Source organism: Herpailurus yagouaroundi, unplaced genomic scaffold (assembly GCF_014898765.1).
Source record: "Herpailurus yagouaroundi ecotype Mexico unplaced genomic scaffold, PumYag 28, whole genome shotgun sequence".
Taxonomy (NCBI): domain Eukaryota; kingdom Metazoa; phylum Chordata; class Mammalia; order Carnivora; family Felidae; genus Herpailurus; species Herpailurus yagouaroundi.
In genome coordinates, this window is record NW_024412376.1 from 16,096,197 (window position 1) to 16,110,727 (window position 14,531).

A 14,531-nucleotide genomic window follows, 5' to 3' on the forward strand; every position below is an offset into this window, starting at 1 on the left:
TTTTTTTTCCTGAACAAGGTGTCTTTACTTGCCCCATTTTCTTCTGTTTTATCAGTCTTCTTTATTTACATAACAGTTTCCTTCAGCTTCCAACTTCCAAGTTGCCTTGACATGAAGCTGTTTCTTTCTGGAGCAGAAAAAGAAAATATGTCATGTACTATTATTCTTTTTTTTTTTTTTTTCATTAAACCGTATGGACATCTGGAAGCAGAGTCTAAACCTGTCAGCCTCTCATGATATAAGGCAAATATGCGTTATTCTATGGCGGAAACTAAAACAGAGGCTTTCTTTCCTCGTCTCTCCACCTCATGGAAAGAAACTTAATTTATGGGGATTTCTGTGAAGGGCAGTCTGCACCAGAGAGGAAGGGCTTAGCAATTACCTCAAAAAAAGCAAAAAACAAACAAGAAAAAACACCAGAGTTTCATCAAACACCTCCCAGATCTTTGAAAATTTGCTTAGGCTCCATTTTATTTTCAACAGAGCCTTCAGACACATAGGAAGTGAAGGATAACCTTCCAAGCCAAAATGTTCTTTACAGATGGCAACTGAGGGGGAAAACACTGGCGTGTGGCGTGTTCTTTCCTCAGCCGTTCAGTCAAGTTTGTATTGTAAGACTTTGTAAACAAGGAGTCTTTACAGCATCCTGTGGCTGTGAGATGTGCCAGGTAGCATGTAGAGTACCCTCAGATAGACCTAAGGTGTTCCATTTCCTAATTTACCCTCTCAAAATAACAGAGTTCCATCCCGGTATAGTGCCTCTGAACAATTAAGAGTAATAGGTAGACTCTGGGAAGGTCAGAGGATCTAACCCAGTTCAGTGTTTTCAGTCAGCTGAAAACAATTCATTCTCGGGTAATCTGAGACTTAAAGGGACATGACATATATATACATTAATTGTTTAGCCCACTAAATCCATGGCTCAGTTATCAAAGTATCAAAGAATTAGTAATAGGAGCTGAAATAGCAAGTGCCTTTCTTTCTCTATTCTCACATAGGATTATTCTCTATGAAATAATCACATACAATATTAAAAATAGGATTTTTAACATAAAACTAATGCGTCTAACTCACCAGTGTTTTCATAAACAATAAAACAAAACAATTTTACTTTATACAAAGCATTAGGTCTATGAAGCATTCACTTCCACACCTGTAGCATATATAGATAATGATTTGGCTACTTACAGTCCTAAAACTACTAGTAAGCCTTGTTGGTCTGGATAATTCTATGATTCACAGAGTTGACTGAGAATTTTTATTGTAGTCTATCCCTGTCACTCGTACAGAATGATGGCACATACCAAAACAATTCTTGAAGTTGCCTCACTACCTTTATTAATCTCTACAGTCTGCTGTTCTAACTTTTCCCGCCTTTCACCTTGATTGAGAGACTGGCTTCTTCTGCCCTCTTCCCCTCACTACCATTTATAGGATTGAAGATGTGCTTAGGATTCTCTGTGGCCCATTCTAGAGATTCTATTCCATTCTACAGATTCTGTTCTACAGATTCTGTGTGGCCCATTTGTCACCTGTCACAGGTGATGGGTATCTAGACCTGCAGCTCATGCTGGAAAAAAAAGATTTGGGTTGATGAGAGACTATACACATGCTAAAAATTCTTTTACTAATATTTTAGCTCATTGTCTATAGCTTTCCTTGAAAACTGGGCCTCTGCCTGACTGGCAGCTTACGTCTTGTAGGTTTCTGAGAGTTTAGACTACTTCAAGCTAGACTTCTAGAGCTTGAAAGCAATTTTGAGAGAGCAATTTCAAATCTTTGTTCTAAGAAAGTACTAACAGAATTTCCTATTGTAACTATTCTAACATGTACCTTTAAAGAACCAAAGCCAATGGATTTTCATCAGGCTCAAAGAAAATGCTGGTGCTCTTCAAAGTCCGTCCCAGTTTCTTTACAACCCAGCTCTTCACTGGCAAAATTCTCTGGATTATATTTGGAAATTCTGTGGCATATTTTTAAATCACAAGTTGATGTGTTTCACTTTAAATGAAGACTTCCTGTATATGCTATAGAAGAAAATTTACCATCATCATTGGATCTTTGCGCCTTAAAATAAACTTTATTTTAAACCACACCCTTCTGTGAGGTTTGACAAAAGAAGACAGCCAGATCTAGAAGGTTATGAGTTCTGTGATGGAACTTGATTCATGGTTTCTAATAAAGATATTTTAATGCTCCTGCCAAGTTCAGCAGCAAGGCTTGCCAGAACATAGACTCTCAAGTAAGCCTACCCCTTAATCTTGTGTGAGAAGAGAAAACAGGCCCAACAGCAATACAGGCTGGATATGAAAGTCCTTCTCTGCATTACTTTCCCCAGTAAAGGTCATCTGTACCACCAAGAAGCAACACATCAGTAATATCTGGTAATATTCAGAGCCATCAGCAAGAAGAGGGGGCTTATGGTCAACTGAGTATTTATTTACATAAGAAAGCCCCTTTTGTGAATTACCCTTTGAGTACCTACATTTTTTCCCCTTAAACAGAGACAGCTTTTGATTATTCAGGTTAGGTGGGATGGAAAGGAAGGGGGAAGGGACCAGACCACTCAACGTGACAGACAAGGAAAAACTCAACTGTGGTTGGCTTTCAATTTTGTTTTTGTACTTTCATTGAAATATGGGTGTGTCTGGTATTCTGAGAATTTGCATTTCAGACAAAGTAATAACAGTAGACCATAGAGACCTGACTCAGAAAAGCTGGAAAGTCATTTTAGTTCTCTATCTGCTCAACTTTTGGTCACCCCATTCCTTACTGGGGGTGGACATCTCCACTTCTCCAATTATTACCTGACTTAATTAAGTGGAGTGGAGTATTTCTTGGTTTTCAACCAGAAAATGGAAGCACAATTTCCCATGGCATGATGATATAAAACTTGAGAAATAGACATTTAACTGCTCCATAGGAAAATTAGTGGAATAAAATCAATTTACTACTTAAACTGTAGCTTGTCATACATTTCAGAGATACTTAGCCTAATACACTTGATAATTGCATACAATTCACAAAACAAGATTGCTTCTAAAATTTTTACCTGCCCTCCCTCCCCCCCCACCCCCGCCAACACACACATACGCTCATCCCACATCCCTCAGACTGAGACACAAAACAAATATCCAGGTGGTGGCACAGGAGGATGAAAATCCAGTAATTACCAGAGAGAGATTTTTCATGTAGCCATGAAAATAGTGAGAGACAACCCAAGAACATCTTTCACCTGGAAGAGAATACCCTCCCCAATGCCGTGTGAGTGACATTACAAGACAAAGAATATTTTAAATTTACTTAACCTACACATTCTTACATTTTCAAAGAGGTAAACATTGATACATTTGGCAGGTGGGAAAAGCTAAATGTTCATTTGCAGAGATACTGCCATTTCTGTGGCTGCTTGGGGGGAAAAATGTTTTAGTACATGATTTAGAATCATTACCCTAATGCCAAATCCTTGGAGTCACTGTTTGTGATGAACCGAACAGGGTGCACAGATGACTTAAAGCTTGGAAAACTGCTCACCAGAAAGTGTTTCATTTTAGTCAGAGTTGTCTCAGAAAGACAGATCTCTCTAAACAAAACTAATCGGGGACTTGGCTAACATATTGGAAATGGAAAGTCATGCTCTCTTGCCAGGTTTTGGAGATGCTTGCACAATATCCAGATGATTGAATTATATACATGGCAAATCAAAGTGACAAATATCAGTTGTACAAATCAAATTCGTAAAGGTAACTAACGATGAGACATTATCCCATCCTTTTTCTATTTTTTGTTTGTTTGTTTGTTTATTTATTTAGTTTGAGAGAGAGCAAGCATGAGCTGGGAAGGAGCAGAAAGAGGGGGAGAAAGAGAGAATTTCAAGTAGGCTCAGCACTGTCAACGCAGAACCTGATGCAGGGCTCGAACTCATGAGCCATGAGACCATGACCTGAGCTGAAACTTAACCAACCGAGCTACGCAGGTGCTCATAGAAACTCATCCCTTTTCTAAAATAAAAGTGGGAAATTAACATCTTTTCTTCTTTTGTCTATCTATGCGGAAGCAAGTAATATAAGACGTTCAGGTGCTTGGGTGGCTCAGTCGGTTGGGTGATTGACTCTTGATTTTGGTTCAGGTCATGATCCCAAAGTCATGGGATTGAGCCCTACATTGGGCTCCATGCTAAGTGCAGAGCCTGTTTAAGATTTTCTCCCTCTCTCTCTCTTTCTTCCCCTCTCCCTTGCCTGCACTCTCTCTCTCTCTCTCTTAAAAATAAAATAATAAAATAAAATATTAAATTGGTAAACCTTATTAATTTCAAAATTGATGTTTTCAACTAACATCTTTACTACAGAAAGGGATAATATATGTTACTAAGCACTCGTAAGGTTATCAGTAAAACTAGCTGAATTCAACCTGACATTTTTATTCAACATGAAAAAATTTTGCCCTAAAAAAAAAAAGTAAGAAAACTAACAACAGAAATAGGGAAATATAATTGCATATTCATAAGGCAACATTTGATAGGAAATACGCCAAAAGAAATTTAAATGGTCTTTGACTTCATTGGCATAAATGATTCCTGAAAGTATGAGTTAGTTATAAGAACAAAGTCAAAATAGATGAGATCGTTTGTATAGAAAAGGACAATATTTCTTCTGTAATGCATCTAGGACTTACTGTGAAAGATATTGGAAAACATGTTATATGATAAAAAGGAAGAAAATATTCATTTTTCAAAGGATTTGATCTTAATCATCTAAAAGTTTATACGCAAACATCAGAACATATATCATCAATTTTTTTAGAAGATATCAATTTAGATGAGTTTTTCATATATTCATCAGCATCATTACATTGGAATAGCGACACTTAAACTGCAAATCGCCACAGTAATAGAGGAATCGAAGCCACACATAATCTCAAATGACTTACTCTGGGCTTTGGAATGTGTGATAGGGCTTTCAGCTTTCACCATTAAACTTTATATATGCAAAAAAAGGTTGTCAGTGGAATAAGTCAAAGATTAGAAGCACAAAAAGGAGGGGCACTTGAGTGCCTCAGTCAGGTAAGTGTCCAACTCTTGATTTTGGCTCAGGTCATGATCGCACTGTTCATGGGTTTAAGCCCCGCATTGGGTTCTCTGCTGACAATGAGGGGCCTCCTCAGGATTCTCTCTCCCTCTGTCTCTGCCCCTTGCCCCCGCCTTTCTCTCTCAAAATGGAAAAAAAAAAAACAACAACAAAACTTAAGAAGCACAAGGATTCCAATGTTCTATTTCTGACTCGAAGATACAGGAACTGTGTGTCAAAAAATGCAGGCAGTTTCTGAAGACACGGAGAAGTCCTTGACCAACACCTGGCAAGAGTTAGGGACCTCAGTCCTATAACCGCAAGGAATTGAATTATGCCAACACCAAAAATGAACTTAGAAGGAACTTAGAAGGCAGATTTTTTTCCCCCAGAACCTCCAGATGACAACCCAGCCCAGCATACACCTTGATGTCAATTTTGTGATACTCTCAGAAGAGAGCTTGGTAGTGCCATGCCGGACTGTTGACTTCAAGAACTGTGCTGGTTGAAGTCCGATCCTATTCTCTGATCGACCAGGGGACTTAACCGTTCGTTTACACATCCTGTCAATTCACAAACCTGGGCAGAAGAGAGTCCTTGTCATGTCGAGTTCAGAGGAAGCAATGAGAGACGGGGGCCTACCTCTGAGGCTCTCCATTTTTTTCTTCTGGATGTATAATAAAATGACACATTTGCATTAAGTTTGCAAGCTGACTCAGTGCTTCAAGTATTAAATTGAAGTTGGTAGGGAAGAAATGAAGTGAAATAAGATTGCATATGAGACCCAAGGAGGAAAAAACATATTAGAAATAAAAGACAAGGAGAAGCCTATGACTGAGCGTGACTACAAGAATCTGAGGGTTTTTTCTAGTCTACAAAACCATGTATTTATAATTATAAGAAATTAGTTGTGCTACTTCCTCTTAAAGTCAGTAACGCTAGTATTGTACTATCATTAAAAGTTTAATGCCGAAAATGGTTTGTGGCATATTCAAACTGTAATTCTTCACTCACTAATATCCAGACTCTACCTCTAATTCTAGTAATTTCAAAGTCAGAGAAATAAAATTTGAAAGATTAGGTTGAAGCATATGAAACTGTGAATACAACCATTATGACCTATAAAAATAGCAGTTTCACATGATTCAACTTCACAGATTGCTAGGGGATATAAAAAACATTGCATGGCTATAGCCACATCATCAATCTTGGTAAAGAGAAATCTGAATAGTGATTGAACAGCTGGTAGACCCTTTTATCATATAACATGTTTCTCTAATATCTATCACAGTAAGTCCTGGATGCATTAAGGAGAAATGTTGATCTTTTCTATACAAACTGTCCACTAAGAACATTAAAGAAAAAATCAAGCTCAGCCTTTAAGATAAAGTGTCTTTACAATTTACCTTTACAATAAGGAGTATCTGAGAGTGAGGGATGCTATTTATTTTAATTGGCTACCTTTATTAAAGGTATTGGGGCGCCTGGGTGGCGCAGTCGGTTAAGCGTCCGACTTCAGCCAGGTCACGATCTCGCGGTCCGTGAGTTCGAGCCCCGCATCGGGCTCTGGGCTGATGGCTCAGAGCCTGGAGCCTGTTTCCGATTCTGTGTCTCCCCCTCTCTCTGCCCCTCCCCCGTTCATGCTCTGTCTCTCTCTGTCCCAAGAATAAATAAACGTTGAAAAAAAAAATTTAAAAAAAAAAATAAAATAAAGGTATTAAGCATGACTAAATATTTTAGTGTGGGAACAGAATATTCTAAAGTAAAGAATACTAATTCTTAGTTAAAAGAACAAGATTATACGGTTGGAGCATACATTAAGTGACAGCAAGAAAATAAACCAGAACATCTTGCCTCACAGAAACAAGGTATTACATCTCAGAGAACTTCCTCCCTAAGCTCTTATGTGCCCCTTTGTATTTCAGTGCCATATTTATTGTCCTAGCCTAGACTTTATGGTAAGTCGTTTCAGTGATGTCCATAAATCAATTTAGAATCCTTTGTTCCACTAACATTTTGTTGCATGGGCCAGGAAAATCCCCTATCTTTGGTTAATTCCATGGTTTCCATTATTCTCATACCCCCTACTGCTGATTATACTCATTCAAAGGGCATGCTGAGTAAACCCAACTAGGTTTGAACTAACAAGCAACCTTTTTCTTCTATTTACCCTAGAAGCTAGCTTAAATAATTCCCACATTCTTCAAGTGGAATCCTACATCCCACACTCAAACCCAGAGGCTATTTCACTGAAAAGATTCAAGCTATTAGCAGTAAATTTTATCGACTTCCTTCTTCTCTTATCTGAAAAATTTACCTTATTTCCTCCTATCCACTTCAATGTTGTCACAAAAAAAATACCCTGCTTCTATTTTCAAAAGTAACCCTTTACTTGTCCTCAGAACCTCATTTTCACCAGATTCTTCTCCATCCTTATTTAATGAAACATCTCTTGAACGTCAAGTGTATCCTCCATTAGCTTGATTCCAAGCTACCACACTGTCCTAGTTTTATTCTCTCTGAATGTTATTCCTCAGTCTCCCCCACAAGCTTTTGTTTACATTTCGACTCTTCACTGAAGGATTTCTGAGAGGATTTTGTTTGCATTATTATCTCTCCACATTCTCTACCTTGGTGTCTTCATGTCTAGAGACTTTGTTTTATATATTTTTGCATAAATTGCTTTGGTCTTTACATTGACTTTTGTTAAGGAAAGCCACCCTGCTACCTTAGTCAAAACATCCTGAACCAGGGGGAAACCTGAGTGGCTCAGTCGATCAAGCAGCAGACTCTTGATTTCAGCTCAGGTCATGATCTCGCGATTCATGAGATTGAGCCCCACATCGAGCTCTGCTTCTGATTTTCTCTCTCCCTCTCTCTGCCCCTCCCCCTCTCATGTTTGCTCTCTCTCAAAATAAATAAACTTAAAAATAATAATAATAATAACAATAATAATAAAAAGAAGTAACATCCTGAACCAGGAAGAATGGAAAGCCTAAAGTGCCATCTCAAGATGAGGTAGCTTCACAGCTATTCAGATTTTCTACTTCATCTAGTGTCAGTTTGGTCACGTGGAATTGTGTAAAACTTCTGGACGTGAGAGACTCTATTTTAAGAAAAGCTCCACTTTCCTTTCTAAAGCAAATGGCTAATGAACTCGAACTGGGCAAAAAGATCCTTGGCTGGGCCAAAGGAGGCAGTTGTTTTATAAGCATTTGTCTATAGGACATTTGTCTACAGGACAGCAGGCATCCTGATCATAAGACAGTTGGTTGTGGACTTTCTGAAGACAGAGTAGTTAACTAATGCATACCAGAATAGTTTCATTTGATTGACCAAGAGAAGAGTCAATCAATGTGTAACCGAAAGCAGTTCAGCCTCTTAGTACCAACTGGAAATTTTTTTTCTTTTTTTATCCAAGTCATATAACTGCCCTCCTTCCTCTTTCTCATAAAAACCCCTTGCTTTTTGGGGCGCCTGGGTGGCACAGTCGGTTAAGCGTCCGACTTCAGCCAGGTCACGATCTCGCGGTCTGTGAGTTCGAGCCCCGCGTCGGGCTCTGGGCTGATGGCTCAGGGCCTGGAGCCTGTTTCCGATTCTGTGTCTCCCTCTCTCTCTGCCCCTCCCCCGTTCATGCTCTGTCTCTCTCTGTCCCAAAAATAAATAAACGTTGAAAAAAAAATTAAAAAAAAAAAAAAAAACCCTTGCTTTCACCCCACAGGCAGAATACTTTTCTGGTTTCTGCTAGGACTTATGCTCCCTGAATTGTAATTCTGAGACCACAAATAGAAGTCTTTGCTCTTTTTCGGCTTTATTTCCTTTCTTGGTTGATGGTAGTTTGTTCAAAGAATTTGTCCATTCACTTAAAGTTACCAAATATATCGGCATCACATTGTTCATATTCTCTTAATGCTCTTCACCTGTTAATAGGATTTAGAGTGATAACTTCTGTTTTATTCCTGATACTAGCAATTTGTGTCTTCTCTCTTCTTTATTGTCCTCCTTAATGAAGGCTTTCTACTCGAGTTATTTGGAATTTGAAAGCCTCTCAGTCCTGTGAGTTGTAGAAATTTATCAGCTCCCTGGTAGTTCTTTGCCTGGCCTCATGGAGTTTCGCCCTATTTATGCCCAGCTTAGGATCCCCAGCAGACTCAAAGGAACTGGTGTACAAGACTCTACAGCTCTTCTCCTGCTTCTTCATGAGTGCTCTGCCGGAGGAATTGAAGCCCCTCAACCTGTATGAATTCTGAATCTGTCTCCTCAGTGGAATCTGTGAAACCACTGCCTCTGCTTGGATGCCTCTTCCAGTGGAGCAATCCAGAAAGGCAAAAACAAAGATAAAGACAATTGCAGGGCTCACCTCTTTTGCTCTCTTTCTCAACGATCAGTGCCCTGTCCTGCATTTTTCCAATGTGTATAAATAGTTGCTTAACATATTTTGCCAGCTGGAGGACAAAAATCAAGGCCAATCACACGATCGGGGCAAACAGAATTCCTTTAACTTGGGGTGTCTTTTGGATGCACTCATTCTGTCACCTGTGGCCTTCTGGCCCAGCTTTGCTGGCATGTTCATTTCCTCTGCTGTCAGAATCTAGCATCTAGCTATAATTGTTCTCTGGACCTCTTTATTAACAGATTGTCTAAATAAGAAAGAAAAAGAAAGAAAGAAAGAAAGAAAGAAAGAAAGAGAAAGAAAGAAAGAAAGAAAGAAAGAAAGAAAGAAAGAAAGAAAGAAAAAGAAAGAAAGAAAGAAAGAAAGGAAGAAAAAGAAAGAAAGAAAGAAAGAAAGAAAGAAAGAAAGAAAGAAAGAAAGAAAAGCATCTTGTATGGGACTCCACATTCTTTCCTAGCCATCGTGCATTCAATGAAATATCTTGGATTTTGAAAGAGTGATGTCAATTTAAGTGCTTATTTTTGACCAGTGTTCCGCTCTTACATAACACCGATGGAATGGAATAGTAAGGTGCCACTTTTTATTTAATTTAATTTTATTTTTAATTTTATTTTTGAGAAAGAAAGAGCATGAGTGGGGGAGGGGCAGAGAGAGAGAGGGAGACACAGAATCCGAAGCAGGCTCCAGGCTCCCAGCTGTCAGCACTGAGCCCGACGCGGGACTGGAACTTACAAACTGTGAGATCGTGACCTGAGAGATCGAATCCTTAACTGACTGAGCCACCCAGGAGCCCCAAGGTGCCACCTTTTAAAATGGCAAATTCTCTAGGAATGGCAATACATTCTTTAACCCTTTCTCATGCAAGAGGCTGCCAAATGGCTATAAGACCACAGGCAGGAAGGAAAAGATGACAGAAAAGGGAGGTGAGGACTGAGAAGACATGTCACTCTAAAGTGATTTCCTCAGCAGTTCATTCTCTCTCCTGGAACATGCCAGCTTTTCTGTCCTTCCCCAGTCACCCCTGAGGTCACCTCAAACTCTTATCCTCCAGTAAGCCATGCAAGGCCAGGAAGGGTTTTCTTCTCTTTTGGAGAAAAATTTTTTTTTTAATGTTTGTTTATTTTGAAAGAGAGAGAGAGTGTGACCTGAGGAGTGGCAGAGAGAGGGAGGGAGAGAATTCCAAGCAGGCTCCACACTGTCACAACAGAGACTGACACCAGGCTCTATCTCACGAACCATGAGATTATGCCCTGAGCCAAAATCATGAGTCAGACACTTAACCAACTGAGCCACTCAGACACCCCTCTTTTGGGGAAAATTTTTTTTAAAAAAAGAAAAGGGTGAAGTGAAGAAATAAAGCTCCTAAAGTCAAGGGAAGAAATCACAAGAATCTCTTAGGGAATACAGAAGGAATACTCCTTAAAAGCACTAAATTATATTCCCCAACAATATCATAGTTCTAATGAGAGAATGTAACTGCTTTCTACTTCTTACCTTCAGCAAGCCATTTATGTGCATTTAAGTTTTTCTTCTTTGTAATATTGTAGATGCACTTATGGGGATGCAAGTGGTGCAGCCACTCTGGAAAACAGTATGGAGGTTCCTCAAAAAACTAAAAATTAGAACTGCCCTACGACCTAGCAATTGCACTACTCGGTATTTATCCAAGGGATAGAGGTGTGCTGTTTCTAAGGGACACATGCACCCCTGTGTTTATAGCAGCACTATCAACAATAGCCCAAGTATGGAAAAAGCCCAAATGTCCATCGATGGATGAATGGATAAAGGAGATGTGGTATATATATATATATACAATGGAGTATTACTCGGCAATCAAAAAGAATGAAATCTTGCCATTTGCAACTACATGGATGGAACTGGGGGGTATTATGCTAAGTGAAATCAGTCAGTCAGAGAAAGGCAAACATCATATGACTTCACTCATATGAGGACTTTAAGAGACAAAACAGATGAACATAAAGGAAGGGAAACAAAAATAACACAAAAACAGGGAAGGGGACAAAACAGAAGAGACTCATAAATATGGAGAACAAACAAAGGGTTACTGGAGTGGGTGTGGGGGGGGATGGGCTAAATGGGTAAGGGGCACTAAGGAATATACTCCTGAGATCATTGTTGCACTATATGCTAACTAATTTGGATGTAAATTAAAAAATAAATAAATTAATTAAAAACATTGTAGATGCAGTTAAACAATATGGTTTCTCTAATTTCTTCTAGAGCTAATATATAAATTTACTCGATAGTAAAATAAATACTCTAATTTTATACTACCATATTGGGAGGAAAAGTTCTTAAAGCTATTCTATACATAGTAGACATTCAACATGAAAGCATACGGACATGAACAGGCTGTATTGTTTCTCTATTACAAAGCACGGTAGCATTGTAGAAGATTGTCTACACTTCTAAAAGTTTAGGTAAGAATAAGAGCTGTAGAGCTGCTTGGCATGTTTCTCAAGTTTCTAAGGAAATAAATCAAGAAATCGAACAGTAAGAAATGTAGTCGTCACGGCAAACAGTATAATAATTTGGCCTTATTTTGTAATCCTTTCCACTTTGCATTTTTAAAGTTGATGGTTCTATTTCTATCATCCCTAGAGTATGATTGGAATTACAAAATTATTTAGTGCCATATCGAAATTAGCGAAAAGAAAGCGGGGGTAACAGGAGCAGAGGTAGGAAGGAGAGGACGAGTGAAAAGGAAGGGAGAAGAGAAAAGATAGGGAAGGGGAGCAGGACATTAAACAGTAAACAGGAAAGCAAAGCTTCTTTTATTTGTTCTTTTGGTACACTTTCAGCGAGTCCCAGGTTCGGATAATAAATGAGAGGGCAACAGCCAGCCCTCTGCTCTAGCTAACCTTTATATAGCTTCAGAACTATTTTCCGAGGAATTGTCAAAATCTTCCGTTATGTTGGCTTCTGGCTCTGGTGAACAAACTTGTGCAAGCTGGAAATGACACCTGAGCATTCCAAAGGTGTGGCCTGCCTCTTCTCTGTAATGGCCAGTTTCTTAGGTTAGGCATATAGGATTTTTATGGGCAAACCTCTTTATGGAATTGTGCACAGGCATTAGCAGAATATAAAAACACGGAAGGCACAGAGTCTGCAATGAGACTGCAATCTAGAGCAGAGGTGACGCAAATTTATGTTGTGACTGCATTTTGCGTTTACAGATACAGGTTTCCAACAGAAATGGTACGACAGGGAGAAAAAAAAATGAATTGTTGAACAAGTAGAAATTATAGGATAAGAAACAGGAAAGACTGAAATAGAAAATCAGGGTAATAGGCATAAGTACAACCAGCAGACAATTTTCTGAAAATAAACAAACACACAAAAAAACTTCCTGAGCGGTGCCTGGGTGGCTCAGTCCATTAAGCGTCTGTCTTTGGCTCAGGTCATGATCTCATGGTTGGTGAGTTCAAGGCCCACATCGGGCTCTCTGCTCTCAGTGCCGAGCCTGCTTCGGATCCTCTGTACCCCTCCCTGCCCCTCCCCTGTTTGCTCTCTCTCTCTCAAAAATAAATAAACACTAAAAAAAAAAGAAGAAGATATGAAATCTTTTTAAAAAAAATAATAAACTTCTTGAAAAAAGTGTGACTCAAGCAGAAATCTGTAAAGATACAGTATGATTTGGAGCAGGCATTCCACAGGAGATACTCTGCTTTTGTAAGGAATTAAGAAAAAAGGAGGGGCGCCTGGGTGGCTCAGTCGGTTAAGCCTCTGACTTTGGCTCAGGTCGTGATCTCGCAGTTGTGAGTTCGATCCCCGCATCGGGCTCTGTGCTGACACTCGGAGCCTGGAGCTGCTTCGGATTCTGTGTCTCCCCCTCCCCTGCTCATGCTCTGTCTCTCTCTGTCAATAATAAATAAACGTTAAAAAAAAAATTTTTTTTTAAGAAAAAAGAAAAGTAATAGAAAATAGTAAATTCTATTATTATTGCTGTTTTATTACTCAGCAGGTAGAGGGAAAAATCATCTTTCCTCCCAAAGAATCACTACAGGCTACTCCTACTTACGTTCTCGGAGTCACGTGTATCTCCTGCATCTGGATGGTAGAAATACTACAAAGTAGCGTGCTGCTCTGCATCTATTCCTGGCCAGCGTTACAAATCAGGACTTTTTATATTTTCAGGCGATCCAATTGTTAAACATTTACCAGCACACGGAAAATGGTTTTCTCTGAATAACAGGCGAGACCAGCATCCTCAGAAGACACTGTTGGAAATGCCGGCTTACAGAAAAAAGCTCTTCCCAGCTCTATCTCCTGACACCTCCTCTATTTACTTCGCTGCAGCAGCATCCAACTTAACCTGTTTTCTTCAACTCCTACTGATCCTTAAAATTTTTTGTAATGTTTATTTATGTTTGAGAGAGAGAGAGAGAGAGTGCGAGCGGGAGGGGCAGAGAGAGAGGGAGACACAGAAAGCTGACGCAGACTACAGGCTCTGGGCTGACAGCGCGGAGCCCGATGTGGGGCTTGAACCCACAAACCATGAAATCATAACCTGAGCTGAAGTCGGATGCTTAACCGACTTGAGCCACCCAAGCACTCCATCTCCTACTGATTCTTAAAAGTCTCAGCTTGGACGTGGTCTTTTTTATGAAACCTCTGATCCTTCTACTCAGAGTTAAATAGATCCTAGTCGCCTCCACTGAAGTTTGGATGTGTCTGTATTAGAATATTATTCTATAGCTATAATTCAGTAATTGATTCAACAAATATGCATTCTTCCCCTCTTATGTGCCAAGTATTGGATTAGGTGTTGGGAATAATATTGAACTGGTAGCCCTGGTCTATTCCCTGGTGAGGGAGATAATAAGTCAATTAATTATCATTTTGACAAGTGCTAAGAAGAAAAGTGTAATTATCCATACATTTGCTTAATCTACAAAACTGTGATTCCCTTCAATGTTAAAGGACTTTTTCTTTTTAAATGTTTATTTATTTTTGAGAGAGAGAGAGAGAGAGAGTAGGGGAGGGGCAGAAAGAAGAAGAGACAGAGGATCCAAAGCGGGCTCTGCACTGACACTAGAGAGCCCGATGCA

General features: G+C 39.3%; 1 long non-coding RNA gene across 1 annotated transcript; it reads right to left on the reverse strand.

The window, feature by feature from the left end:
• Window positions 1-9: 9 nt before the first annotated feature.
• On the reverse strand, window positions 10-13,558 carry LOC121027085 (uncharacterized). The gene is made up of 3 exons (XR_005788555.1): window positions 13,502-13,558; window positions 10,954-11,040; window positions 10-127 (listed from the first exon to the last, which is right to left on the reverse strand). It is a non-coding gene; the product is annotated as an uncharacterized LOC121027085 (long non-coding RNA).
• Between the last annotated feature and the right edge of the window lie 973 nt (window positions 13,559-14,531).